Raw genomic sequence first — 15,586 nt, forward strand, 5'->3', positions numbered from 1 at the left:
AAACTTTCTGCAATATTATCATAAAAGACATAATGCTGTTAAAAAGAGGCTAATCTTTCCTCATCTTGCGTTTTTCTTTTTGGTATTTTTTCTCATTACCATGGATACCCTGGAAATATAAATGATCTGAGCTTACATCAAAGTACTAAGACTGCAGCTACAGTGGATTTTGCTTTCATAGATGAAAATCTTTGGACTATATAAAAAAAAATCAGCTGTGGATGTCAAGTTTTATTTCCAGTCTGTCAGAATCAAACAGCAAGGAGTCTTTCTACAGCAGACTTAATCATTTTAGGATAAACAGGAACACAGATGTGCAAATTAATCTCCTGACATTATTTTCCACCATGTATGACCACAATGCCCTGTAAAAACAGCAAATTGTAAATGTTGAGAATCATAACCTATAGTTGAAGTATGCCAGGCAGTTGAGAGAAGGATGGATCCTAAACAGAGTAAACTGTAACACTCCCCAATTATGTCTAGTATCCGTGGGTGGATTTTAGGGATGTTTTAACAGGAGAAGTAAAGATGATTTTTGTTTTTACGCATAGCAATTTTCCCCTCATTATGCATGTCACCGTCACAGCTTTTAAGTGAACTAAAGACCCTTCTAATGAAAGTTGAAGACAGCAGTTGGCCTTTGACGATTTGACTAGACTAGAAGTAAGGGTGAAACTGTTGAAGGATTGGATAAAATGCAACTAATTCTCACAAAGTCTCTACTGTACATAAACGTACCTGACTTTTTTAAGACTTGAAAAAGTCCCTATAGGAAATACATGCTACTGCTCTACGTGTACGTGTGTTTGTGATATCAACAGGTATCACATTACCCTGTGTTAGGTGGGAGCAACTACCTTTCCTCGTGATTTGGGGGGGGGGAGGGGCTAGTCTAATAGTCTTAATGAGATGATATCTGAAGTTTTTCTCATGTGATGGACTTGTAATTTCACATTAGTTTTGTTATATTCCTTTTTTAAAAATGCTTGTGTTCCTCTGTAGAGTTTTTTTTCTGAGTCATTGTCATTGATATTGACATCTAAAACCGAAAGTTAACTTGTATTTAGAATAATTCATTATGTTGGTGTTGAGCAAGACATCACTGAAAAACAATAGTTAGATGATTCAAAAAGAGGGAGTTTGTGTTTTTCTGTGTGCAACAGAGCAAATACAGTTTTTTCGGCTGTTAAACTCCACAAATGCTCTGCTGAATGTACCGTTATGTAACTCCCCCACACTAAATGGATGCTTCTAAATGTCTATAGGTATAAAGTCATTTGATATGTACCTCTACGTAACCATGGAAATGCATTTACATGACCAGCATATAACCACAATGTATGCAACATGGATGTATTAAGGAGAACTGAAAACAGTTTTCAAAGATGGCCCCCCCTTGTTTCCTATGAAAGTTGCTCAGTGGTGCATGAAGCCAAAAAAATCTGCTGTGTGTCCGCTGTGTTTTCATGTTTTTGGGCCCATACAGTGTGCACTAGAGTCCTACTCTGGTCCGTGTAACCTGACCTCCCGCGTTACACACTATGTAGCCATGAGGCCACACCCCCTACAGGCGTTGCCCTGTGCAGTTCTCTGTTGCATTTTTTAAATATGCTGGGAGGGAGGGAGCTAGCAAAATTGTAATGGTAAAGTTACCATAGACCATATATAAAGATGGATGACATGCCACCAATTCCTGCCGCTATGCAACCAAAGTTTGCACAGTAGAGTCAGGGGAGCTGGGCGATAGCCCCCCGTTGGTCCTCCCCTTCACTTGACTGACAGCTGTCTGTCACCGTGTGAACCCAGGAGCCACTATGGAAAGATAAACCTGCCAGAAGCAATTCAGAAACTAGCTAGCTGCAGCCTTAGCCACTTTTACATTAAAGTAACAACACTTAAGCGTCTTCCCTTAAGAAGCTGCTCCGGTCACTCGGCTCTTCTGCCGCATCTGATGGAGTTTTGAGAGCAGCTGTTAATCACAGCTATTAATCATGACCACTTTAATGTCCTCAAATACCTAATCAAAAACAAACAAATCAGAAAAACGAGCACTTGAGCATACATGAACATGCATCACTGTGAGAACTACCTAATGTGACAGAAACCATCTTAGGGTAAAATGGTTGTCAACATGGAGGTAGCGAGGTTTATGACCTATACTGCAACCAGCCACCAGGGGGCGACTGAGCTATTTTCACTTCACCTCTAGGGGAGATGTCATGTCATCCATCTTTATATACAGTCTGCTGTTGTTACCCTTTAATAATGTGGTATCAGCAGCACAGTTAAACTGTAACTGCTATGGCATTTAGCCAGTAGGGGTTGCTATAGTAACTGCTGTTCAACTGAAAACCAACTACTGGTGTCTGAACAGCAACAGCAGCACAAAAGTTGTTAATTTGTACATTATGTAAACACAGGTCATATTTCTGAAACACTTATCATAACATGGCGAAATAATGGAATCCTCGACTATGAATAACAAGATGAAGATTAATGAGGCAAGTGTCATCTCAGCAGCATTTCCTGCCATGCTCACTCATAACAGCCACTTTGTCAAATGTTAGACTCATGTTGTTACCTGTCATAAGTATGTCTTATTATGGAGTAGCCTGTTAAACACTCATTTCAGATTTTATAACCAGGTGCGAAATGCAGAAAGGGACATTTTGCCCTTGATGTGAGCAATAATCAGCCTCCTTTTAATGGCATGAGAGATTTACTGTGCTGGCAGCAGTCTAATCTAGAGCTGGAGAGATGTAATCTGTCATGTTAATGATCATTTTGTATTGACATATGAGTGTGAAAGGGGTAATACAGCTTTGCACTGTCAACCCATTTACAGCTAATTGTCAAGCTGTTCAACATACTTCATGGTACACAATTAGGAGCAGAGAGGGGCAGCTCATAATGGTGATTTGACTCCTTTAAAGACATTTCAGACAGTATTATGGCAGTTCTGATTCAGGGGACCTCAGCTAACCATCCGCATAGACATTCTTGCCTCTGTCAGTATGTGTCTGTCAAATGGACGTGCTCTTAGGATACTGTGTTCCACTAATAGGTAATGTCAAGTCATGCCGGTCATAAAATAAGATATAGACACTGAGAAAACTGTAAAATTGACCATCTGGGATTTACATGATTTGATCATATTTCATCAGAGCCCCATAAAGTGACATGGAGACAAATGGAGAAAGAAATGGGCTGTGTTGTTTGAAATCACTCCCTCGTTCATTATTCCCTGTATAACAGCAGTTTAGCTTATAGTGAGAAGTAAATTGAAATTTCAGTATCATCACTGACACATATAGTCAGTAATTTTATCATCTATAAAATTTGACACATTTCATTGTGGGATCGTTAGCAAAAAGTAGTGTAAATGCTGTTCCATTGTGGGAAATATAGTGTTTAAATTTGACACTCAGACAGTCAAATAAAATGAAGGAGGATGAATATAGTGAACTTGTAGTGAACAGGGGGTGATTTGCATTATCCCAAGAAGCATTCTGTTCAATTTTTGACTCCAAGCACAAGTCCTTCAGGATTTAAGTGACATCCCAACAAATGTTAACTGACCAAAAAACTTAAAAGCTGCATTAATCAACAATTTTTATCCTAAATTTTTTTTTAAAAATTACTTGGTGTAATGTGAAAAATGTTGCTTGTAGTAATAAACCCACAAGAAATTATCACCTTCTCACCCAGCAGATAAAGTTAGCAGCTAGTTGGTGAACATAGAGGAGCATTTAGCAGATGAAGAGTCAGATATTTCTTGCAGGAATTGGTGGAGACAAAAACAGAACTAAAACGAGAATGAATATTGGACTTAACATTTGACAGAAACATGACTCCAAATTTCTAACACATTTGCCATATCGACATTGTATATTTTAATTGTTTTTATTGAACTTTTCCAACTGCCATATGAATTTTAGAAGAAAGTAAAATGTCAGTGTTGTTTTTTTTTATGTCGCTGCCCCCAAGTGGCCAAAAAATGTATTTATGCAGGTTTAAATCCACCACAAGTGCACAAATAATATATCAAAATACTCAAAATTTCACTTTATTCTTACGCTATAATTTAATCTGTTGATTTGTAAGAAAAAAATGCACTCAAAATCAAATACAGGCTAAATTACAATGGGGCCATTTTGTAACTAACTACCTAAAAGAATCCAGAAGTAAAGGTCTCAACTTTCTTAACCAATAATACATTAAAAAAAATAGTATATTCTAGCCTTCGTCAAGTATTGTCTTGAAGCCTGTCACTGATTGTGTAAATGTCAGTGTGTGGCTAGCACTTTTGCCTGGAGCTGAAATTACAGTTTTCTTTCCAAATGACATTGTGCCATATCATCAAAAATAGAAGATCTGTATAGGTAAGAAAAAGAAAAAAAAAGAAAAGCAGACATCTCATTTTGCCATGACAAATTTAGTTTAAGACTTTTTACCACACCCCATCACTGCTGTTTCAGATTTTGCACTTCCTCCTGTCAGTTCTGCCCCGCAGCTCAAACCAGATTTCATTAGAGCCTTCAAAGATGCTCTGGCCGGCGTTTGAAGAAGAAGGGCAAAAAAATTGGAGGAGATGCTGTGCAGATTGCAAAGGCGCATTAGTCCGACATGACACGCATGTTTATTCATCTTTTAATGACATTCAGCACCATCATCAGTCTGTTAACTCCCTGTCCGGTCAGAGTGATTGAAAGTTTGGTGTTGGTGTGAAGGAGAAAGGAAGGATGAGGAGGTAGAAGGAGAGATTTGATTGTGTTACCTTTTTTCACTGATGTGATGTTTAGATAATGAAGGACAGAGATTGGATATGCTCTTGGGTTGATCATTTATCAGATGTTAGAGGTGAAGGTGCGTGACAGTGATTTTGCCACCTTGTGGCTGTGAAACACAATGCAAGTAGAGTTAAATGCAAGATGCAAAGGGGTGACTGAATCAGAAGGGAGGTCAGTTCTTGAATCATTAATTCATACCCCTGGTTGTTTTCAGGTTCACCATCTTGTGTGTAATCTCATGAGTAGTCTTGAGCGCAATGAAGAAAATACATTACCCCAGAATAGTAAAGCTTTTCTGTTTGAATTATGTAGCACCACTGTGGCGTTTGATATTCAGTCCTAGTATGCAGACAGCAGGAGTAATCACGGGGCTAGTGCGTGACTCTGGGAAAACGAGGGGGTAAAATTGCTGGTGCTAGCAGAAATCAGGCGGGTTTATGCATTTGCAACAGCACCAGCGTGCTCCCTTGCTACATATTAGATCCATACATTGTATTACTGTGGATATAAGCTGCTGCTGTAGGATAGAGTTAATAACAGACCTTCAGTCAGCTCAGTATTAACAGCGAAAGGCAGAATAGGAGAGGAAATCTTCCCTCCTGAGTGCCTGTTGGATGAGAGATTTCTCTCAAAATAAAAAAAATGTTTATTTTGAAGATTGTTAGTTTTATTCTTGCTAATTTTTTGTCATTTTGTCATAGATTATCTTCTCCTTTACAAGGAGTGAATATGTCCAAAAACAATGTTTGTTTTCTTTTGTATCCAGACAGAGACAAAAGAAAGCAACATTATGACCCTACTTTTAAATTAAGCCAATTTTATTTATAAAATCCCAAATTTGTGAATCTTAAGGTTCAGATCAGGGAAAACAATCCTTTAACTCTGGATCGCAACATGTGATAGATGTCATATATAGAGAGTAGACAAAAATAATCATAATAAAATTCCACTGTGGAGGTACAGAAAGCAAAAAAAACTTTAGAGTAGTACTGAAAGATGGTTTTGTTTACTTTCCTGCAGTTTCAGCTTCAAACTCTTTGAGTTATTGTTTCTTCTTTATTCCAGCAGAGGGCAGCAAAGTCCTCTGCTGTATAGCTGTGCAGCTCTTCTGAATGCTTCAATGTATTAGTCTGTTGCACTAATATAGTGAGTGTACACTTTAACTTAAGATCAATTTAAATATTTAAACAGCGGTGATGACATTAGTGTGGAATAAGCTTTAGATTATTGGATTTGCAGGTGTGGTCAACCTACAGTATGCAAAAGAATAATGCACTTTAAATTTATTCGAACTACATAAATCAGATGCTTCCGAACTGGCTCATGACAGTCAGCCAGAGAGATGAAGTGTTTATGAGATGCTGTATCAACTTTGCTTGAACCTTATTAACAGACATAAAGATCCTGTCAGTCCCATTGCGAGAATGCCAAATAAGGAGCAGTGTGTTCTCAGTTCTGATTCAGTCTGTTCAGCAGGGAAAACATCAAGCCATGACTCACTCTCCGCACTGTAATCCCTCTCATCATTGAACTCCAGCTTTAGTCTCAGAAACTGTCAATGACACCTGGCTGTAGTCTTAGAAACGTCTCCCTCCTTTGTCTCTCACCGCACTCCTAATAGACACACCACAACCTTCACATTTTACATGAAAAAATATAAAATATACTCAAGTGTTTCTTCTCACCCTGACAGAAACCTTTCATAATGTTTGTATCTGTGAGGCAGATACATGACCTCATCAATAGAGTATTTCTGCACCAATAAACAAAAGCATTGAGAGTGTTGAGCTCACTGGGTTAACATTAACAACATCAATAAACACTCTGAACATGGTGCGATCACGCTGTTTATAAAACTACATTGAAGTCTGAATTAAAGCGTAGGAGTTGGGTAGTAACACAAAGATGGTATTTCATTAATTGGTGAGAAGTGAGGTTAAGTTTTTCAGAGTTCAATGTTCTCAACTGTGATGACTCTTTGTTGCTCTAATCTGCCTCAAAGCTCCTTGACAAGGACATTTGATGCACAATGTTTCTCAGTTTTTGATTTTCTTTAGACTTTATATCAGAGGGAGAGAGGCAGTTAGCACTGTATTCACCTCGTGTCTGAAGACAGGGAATTTTAAAGATCCCCTCCAGACATCAATTTAAGACATATAAAAATATTCTTCTTTGAATAATAATGTCTGATGATTTTTTCCCCCCAAAAAAGTTTAATTTCCTTGTTAAGAAAGTCTTTAAAGCACATCCTTTAATCCATAAAGAAACAGAATCAATCATCAATCAAGTTGTCATGTTATAAATTCATGCTTGTACGAACACTTCTTAAACTCATATTTAAGGTGAGCACAGAGAAACTTTCCCCTTTTAACAGATGAATGTGAAAACAGCCTTTACGTGTCAGACTCTGCACATACATCTGCCTGCACAGTGAAGCTCAAACATCCAAATTCAGTAACATAAAGCAAAACACATTTATGAGTGGAGGAGGGCTTTAAAAAAAAAAAAAAAAAAGATGTACATTTAGTAGCGTGTGATTATGCAACACATTATGCCATTACATTTTGAATTAGCATCACTGCATGCTATTTCTGCTGCAAACAGAAGCTAAGAAAATCACGGCTGTGCAAGAGATACAGTTTAAACAGAGAACATGAGATGTATAGTATTTCTGGCTTGTTAGGTTTAAACTCCCCCTCCAGTCAAAAATGTGTTTTGCTTATTGTTATTTCAGTCAGATGTTTGAGCTTCACTGTGCAGGATGATGTATGTGCAGGGTTTGACACTAGAAGGCTGTTTTCACTTTAATCTGCTGAAAGTGGAAAGTTTCCCTGTGCTCATCTTAAATGTGACTTTAAGGCGTGTACCTACGAGCGTGGTTTGTGACATCAAATCTAGTTTGGAGCCAATTGTGGTCCAAAAAAACCCCAACTTGAAGCCTCCAGTGCACATTACACTATGAATGGATTTAACAGTTAAGTAGGAAACATCTTGTGTCCAGCAGTTCAACTTTTCAACTGAAAAATATTTGCATATTCATAGATATAACTGCCTCATCTTTAACTGGGACTGGCCTCGATATGACTCACCACCGAGTGTAATGGTGTACAGTTTCTTTCATCTTTGTGTAAGTGTGTGTGTTTGTGTGTGCGCGCGCTCTGCTGCTCATTATAATTTATACATGAAGCACCGAAACCCAAAGTCTCAGCCCTACTTGTCTTGTTTTTTTTTGAAGAAGCAGGAGATTTTGGGAGGTCTGATACTGACTCAGTGTTGATTCACAAACATTCAAGTGGTGACTTGCAAGCTGTGCTTTATTTGTTCCATTTTTCCATGTTGATGGTGCATCTGAGCCGCTTTTCCATCTCTTTTTTTTTTTACCTCTAGCATTGTACTCCTTCTCCTGGTACCCAAGAAAATGCTTCTATATGTTCACTGCTTCTGTCACCTTTCATGATTTTCGTGCATTCACTGTTTTGCTTTTCCTTTAGTCGCATCTTACTGGAACTATGTAATGTTATGTGGTTTTGTAGGTACAGTATAGTTAGAACAATGTAGGCTGATTTGTTTCAGTCTGTCCAAACATCATCTACTATTTAAATGCCTTTAAAGCTGCTAATTAATGTAAAATTTGCAACTAGTGTAACTGCTTGTATACTTAGTATAAAATGACAGGTGCACGGTAAAAAAAAAAAAACTTGTAGCTTTGAGAGAAATTGGATCCAAACTGGAAGCCCTTAGAAGCTGTAATTCAAAAGCTTTTCAGTATCTCCCTGGCAGTTGACATTCAAAACACACCTGACATTTAAGAGAGGAAGGGGAGCTTGGAAAATACACACTGATGCAAGTTTAGTAAGTGGATCCATGAATTTATTCAAATGTCCTGCTCTTTCAGGCAGTGTTTTTTTTATTTAAATAAAGGATAAGTGTACAGCACGCATGCAGAGAGTTCAGTGATTGTTTGACTAAACTGTCAAACAATTGAGCTAGTGGTGTTTTGAATTTTTGAATAATTTGAACATGGTATGATTGCTGATGCCGGTTTACTAAAAGTGAAGTGAAACAAAAACATCTAGGCAACTACAGTCTAAGCAGAGAAAATGCCATGCTGATAAGAGAGAGGTCAGAGGCTCACAGGCAGAATACAAATAGGATGAGTTTCAACAGAGGACCTGTAATCTGCAATTACAAGAAGATGAAGCTTAAGTGAACTTGTCTACACTAATATTGTCTGACGAGTGAACATATGCTGGTTTTGTCAATGATATGTCAGTATTACTATCGTATTTGGAAATAATATAAGGAGCATTATCAAAATGATGCCCAATATGTTGCACTGACACATTATGAGTCCACAGCAATGGCATGCATCAAGGGAAAGACAGTTTGGGCTATGCAAAATTGTACAATGTATGAAAACATCTTTTTAGCCAAGTGCAGATCAAGAAATCTCAACAATTTGATGGATTGCCCTGAAATTTTGTATAGATGTTCATGTCCCACAGAGGATGAATCCTACTTCCTCGCTTTTTCTTTAGTGCCATGAGATTGACATTTTTGGTTCAGAGTGAAATATTTCCACAACTATTGGATGGATTGCCATGAAATTTAGTGCACACATTTTAATCATTTTGGTGTTCCCTTAACTTTTCATTTAGTGCCATCATCAGGTTAAAATTTCAATCGGTCCAATACTTTGGTTAACTTTGGCCAAATACCTGCAAAACTAATGGCACTCTCAACAGCCTTGGCTGTACTTTGTGTTCAGTGCCAATTAGCAAGTGTTAGCATGCTACGCAAGATGGTGAACATGGTAAACATTACCTACTAAAAATCAGCCTGTTAGCCCTGTCATTGTGCAAATGTAGCATGCTCACAGAGTTGCTAGCATCACAGACTGTAAAAAATAATGGATGTAGCCACCGTGACATCACCCATTGGTCTGTGGACTCCTGTTTTGAAGCCACGAATTTGTATTTTCATCGTCACCATCTTGGATATTTGGAGCCAGAAGTGACCATATTTGGACGAGAGCGTGGAGCTGACTGTGATGCTAGCTGCTAGCTTGGTTAGCACAGTGCATTTACAGTCTATGGTTAACTGTGATAATGCTAATGCTAATTCTAATTTTTGCTAGCGAAAAACAGGCTTAAAAACATTAAAACAAAATGTACTCACCAGAAAAAACTGAACATTCAACTCCTTAGAGGGTCTTTTAGTGCAACCAAATACTGTACAAGATTTTTTAGGCGACCAAAATGCTACAATGAACTTTCATGAACTGACAACAAAGTGAAATAGCGACGGCTACGGCTACACCTGCACTCTGTGAATCTCTGTTATGCCATGGTTACATTACATAACCAACATTGTTGCCATGGTAGCGACATGCCTGTGATGGCACCCACCTGTCACTCAAAGCACCCATACCCTTAATTATGCATAACTTTAATCCTTAATAAAATTTAAACAGGTCAGTTATATAAAAATTCACCACCATACAATTGTCATGAACAGGGAAATTAGCTATAGAGACCAAAACCATTTTATGTACCAGACTGTAAACATGTTTATTTGTGCTGTAAAGTTGGGCATTTTAACATGGGGGTCTATGGGGATTGACTTGCGTTTGGGGCCAGCCTCAAGTGGCCATTCGAGGAACTGCAGTTTTTGGCACTTCCGCGTTGGCTTCATTTTTCAGCCCCGGAGGTTGCCGCTTGGCTAGCATGGTTTTATTCTTTTAGTATTGATAAATAAGAGTTCATAAGAATTCAGGCTACACAAGTAGAATAGTGCTGAAATGATTAGTTGATTAATTGATTAGTGAATTCTGCTGATGTGAGGAAATTAATTAATTGTCTATTTATTAAGCAACAACGGCAAACATTCACTGGTTCAAGCTTCTCAGATTTGTGGATTTGCTGCTTCTCTCTATTTTATATTATAAATTAAATATCTTTTGATTTTTAACAGATGACAGACAAGCGAAACAAGTAATTTAAAGATGTCCTCTTGGGCTCATCTCATCAACCTTCTATCTAGATTGTGGCTCTCTACTGTTAAATCAAATTCATACATCATAATCTCAATATGTCTGTGCATGTTGTTACTACAGTGATGAGACTTATGAACTATAATTGAGGATTTTGAGTTTCAGCTGCTGAGTGTAGTTAAAATTAGCTTAATTAGCTTAATTTCTTCTTCTGCTGCCGGTGCTTTATGCAAACATCAAACAACACCTGGGACACATGTGATCTGCTGCTGATTATATTAAAAGCTCCAATATGCAGTAGAATTGAGTATGATTTCAGGTTCAGGTTCAGGGTCAAGTCTAGTACTCACACAACTCAACACAGCAGGAAACACAATAAATAAATTAAAATCTAGTTTGAGCTGGGAGGAGACAAAAAATGTAAGTTGCGCAACAAATCTGGCATCGCTGCTCTGGTTATGAGGAACAATTCAGGTTACCGTCTTACTTTCTTTCCTTGACTGTGCCCAAAGGGAGCAGAAATCCACTTTACCCTAGCATACACACTTCAAAGGCAGAGCTAGAAAGAGGACACTTCTGTCAGAGAGCGATTTCATAACAAAAGGTTTGGGAGTTGAGTCTCATTCACCTACTCATTCCCCTGCTTCTCAGATGCTGTTTTGACAAAGAAATGCGTAAAAATGGAAGTGATGGTGATAGGGGATGAAGGGGAGGGCTGGCTAAGGAGGACTAGCCCTCAAAGTTTAGCCCGTTCAAACTGAGGAAAGGAGTCTTTGAAGTGGGAGCGCAAGCAACCAGGCGCCCACACTCTCCCCTGATGCTTTGCAAGAGAGATAGAAACAGACAGAAAAGAAACAGAAATCGAGAAGCATTCAGAGTAGGAGAATAAAAGAACGGGGGAACTTGTGAATGGATGAGGAGACAGTTAAGGAGAAAGATGATGATGAAACAAAATAGCGGATGGCGTGAATGAGGAGATGAGGGAAGGGAGTGTGAACGAAAGAAACAGTGACAAAGATGACAGTGCGAGGGCAGAGGAAGAGAGAAGAAGAGTGAATCAAACAGGAGACTGGAGTCAATTAGAAGGAGGACTGTCAGGATGGAGCAGATTTAGAGAAGACAGCGGAATAGTGTGAGATAGAAGAGAGAGGGTTTGTAAAAAAATATGAGATAAAGCGTGTTGGAGAGCCAGACAGCCGCCCATGAGTTCCTGGAAAAGAGTTGAGTACTGTAGGATTGCATAACTGCAGACTAGTGGTAATTAAGCAAGCTGATATGCTCACCCCACCCGCATGTGCTGAAGAGGAAGAGGAGAGAGATAAGTGAGGGGGTTGGGAAGCTAGATAAAAGCAGGAAAGATGGAGGGAGAGAGGAGGTGTAGAAGGAGGGATGGAGCATGTCAGAAGAGGACAGGAGGGAGGAGAGCAGAGGAACATGTGATGAGGTAGATGCCACAAGGGGAGGAAAGGGTAAAAAAGGGATGTAGGGAAGCACGGCAAAGGGATGATGGGAGGGTGCAGAGGGAAACGTCACTGGGACTTTCCCTGAGCTTTTTTTTTCCTCCCCCCCCCTCCTCCTTGTTTTTTTTCAGAGCGGGTGGTGGGCAGAGAGGAGACACACTCTCTGCGAGTCACGCACAGCCGCTCACCACCTTAACTCAGCCACATTTGTACATCGCTCCAACAAAAGCCAAGACTCCTCTTTGAATACCGCTCACTCAGTCAGCTGACTCTCTCAGATGAGGAAGATGATGTGCATTCGTTTTTGTTTGCGGTGCCTCTCAGAGCTTTAAACTCTTCAAAAGACACAGTTTTCTTCAGGTTTCCCACTGAGAGTTCACCTCTAATTGAATTTTGCACCAATTGAAGCCTCGTGCAGCAAGAGCACATCTTTAACTTCTCTCCTTTTGGTGGATTTTACTGTTGGTTGCTGAGGCCGCTCTACTTTTTTCCATTTTTGGAGATGAGATCCAGTTTTATGCAGGTCAAGCCTGTAGCTACACAGCAATGCAGCGTGAGTGTTTACAAGCTGATGTTTGTGTACGTGTGTGTGTGTGTGTGTGTGTGTGTTATGCATGCATTCACCCTTCACCTTTACATATTGTCTTTGCATAATGTTTTAAATATGGGGTGAGAAGAGTTCTTGCAGCCTGGAGGGGTTACACTCGTGCATTTTAGCAGTAAACACTACTGATTTGAAATGGGAGGCATAGTTTTCCTCCAACACTGAGGCTCTTTGTTGACTTCATAAATTATAGAACAAAGTAGCCAGCGGGGTTCATTCTGGTGGTAAACATTTTCAGCATCCGTAAAAGTTGCTGAAATGATTTTGAAGTGGATCAAAGTGAAAAGCCACAGTTCCTCCCAGTCTTGTGGATAAGATGTACAAATTTAATATAGTTATAATATTAGTCGACAACTCTCTAATAAGGCGCTGTTATGAAGTGTTAAATGGTTAAACGTTGGCTTTACAGATCACTTATAAGCCATTAATAAAAAGCATCTTTTGGGTTGCCAGGTTGCAAGAAATCCATTTTGGTCTTTACCCTTTCTATTTAGTTAAAGTTATAAATGTCGGTAATCCATTAACAAATGCTAAATAATCCATCGAGTACAGTTATAAATGTTAATAAGTTGTTAATAAATGGATTTAGGTCAAATGGTCCAAGCACTGTAAAGGAACTTGGCAACCCAAAAGTTGTTTTTATTAATGGATTATAACTGATCTATAAAGCTTTGTTTATTAACTGTCAATAAAGCCATAGTTATATTTTTAAAAGCTTCATAAAGGGTGCCTTATTAGAAAGTTGCATTGCCGTAGCTACCAAATTTAGCTATTTTGCTAATTTAGTTATTAGCTAACCCTTTAGCACCATATTTTTAAGGTTAGAGTTGTATACTTTACCAAGTATTATACTTGTACTATTTTTGCGGTAGTATATTCTTTTTGAAAGTGAACACAATGCCTGAAGAGTTTGGCCTTCATACATCTACATACAGTATATAACATTCATTTTTGTCGTACTAGCCGTCTGTGACAGTTAGTGCTAATGTCCTGTACTAGCATCCTGTGCTAGTATCCCGCAGGCAGAAAAGTGGATGTAAAAAGTTAAAATTTGTGATTTAATCAGTGTACGAAATACATATATACTAATATACTCAACAATGGGCCTAATTATTTTATATTTATCTACACAGTAGATAAAGTTTATTTTTATGTTTTTATAATATCACTAAAAATATATTGCAGTCAAAGCATTTCATTTGAATACAATTTGCTCTGCCTCTGCATATTTAAAAGAAATAAACCAATAAAAACGTGAAAATGAACTGATTCATATTATAAACAAAATAAAAATCTGTTATTTATCTCCAAGGAACAATTTAAGTTAAGTCATAAAACAGTCCTTCTACCACAGGACAAAAAAACCAAATAGACCAATAAAAAAAAAACAACCCAACTGCGCTTGTTCTTGTGTAGCTACTTGGACCTAGTGGCTGATATATGCCCATTCTGTTTTGGAGGTGTTGCCCACGGCACCGGTACCCCCCGACTGTCACACAGTATTTCACACACTGGATATAACAGATAGAAATGGCATGCAGGGTAAAGTTGAGGATATTTGAGACATTCAGTATTACTATAGAATACAATACAACTGTCCAAATGAAAGATGTTGTAATGTCCAACATTTGTGGCAAGAATAATTCAGAAACCTTTCTGTTGTGTACAGTTTCTCCTTCTCACACTGTTCAGTCATAAATCTTAACACTCTCTATGCCTATTTATTATTCAAGACACATTATTATCTACTTTTTGACAAGTTAAACTGCATTAAAAAGTCTGAGCTACTGTAATGACAAGCACTATGTCCAATATATCCACTCAAAGGTTTCCGCAGAGATGCTCTGACCTCTTCAGCAGTAATTTCCTGTTGCTGTCAGGAGCCTCTTTAATTAGTTAGAACCACTGGAATCATAACAGACCTCCCCTTACCTCCCTCTTTTCCCTTTCACTTCTATATATATATATATCACTCTGCTCCGAGAGCCAACAAGCTCCAGGGACTCCTGTTCGTGTGTGTTCTCTTGCGTGTGTGTGTGCATGCTCGTGTCTTTTGTGCAGAAATGTTTTGGTGCAGGGTATGTGTGGATGTATGTGTGGATGTGTGGAGTGTGGCTTTTGGCATGCATGCAGGGAATGAAATATTCAGGTGACAGGCAGGCACTCTTGTCCTGGAAATCTCTCTCTTCTGCGTTTTTTTCCCCCCCTCTCTCTGCTGCTGGAGCACTTCATGCAATTACGCTGCCAGGAATTTCAGTTCAGATTTCCTGCTTATTTTGCTCTTCTTTCTAGCACCAGCTTCACTAAAATGAGATACCCACAAGTTGAAAAAAGGACACATATGTACTGTATCTACGACTGTTATTGCACAGGGACACATACAGATATGGAGGATAAAGAGCAGTGGGGCGGAGGGGAAGTACAGAGAGTTTTTGTTGCCCACAGGCTCGAGAGCACTCTCTGCATTATACATTAGCCTCTTTCTTTTTTTTTTTTCTTTTTTTTCTTCCTGCCTGCCCCAAGTTACTGCAGGAGATATCTTCTTTAACCTCTTCTGTATCCATTTTCAGTTGAATGCTGGAGCACAAACAAAGGACACAACTTCTGTCCGCTCTGACCAGTGCTGCGTATCATGCACACATGGAGGCATTGTGCAGGTCAGTGTCGGAGGCTCTTAGAAGCAAACGAGAGGCTATTCAAAGAAATGTAGTGCTCCTATTGCCGTATGAAACGCTGA

General features: G+C 38.8%; 1 protein-coding gene across 1 annotated transcript in view; it reads left to right on the forward strand.

The window, feature by feature from the left end:
- The window catches only part of LOC121913039 (oxysterol-binding protein-related protein 10), a 78,623-nt gene that overhangs the window by 52,916 nt on the left and 10,121 nt on the right, over positions 1–15,586 (forward strand). The gene's annotated exons all lie outside the window — the stretch shown is intronic.

The sequence above is a fragment of the Thunnus maccoyii genome, chromosome 15 (assembly GCF_910596095.1).
Source record: "Thunnus maccoyii chromosome 15, fThuMac1.1, whole genome shotgun sequence".
Taxonomy (NCBI): domain Eukaryota; kingdom Metazoa; phylum Chordata; class Actinopteri; order Scombriformes; family Scombridae; genus Thunnus; species Thunnus maccoyii.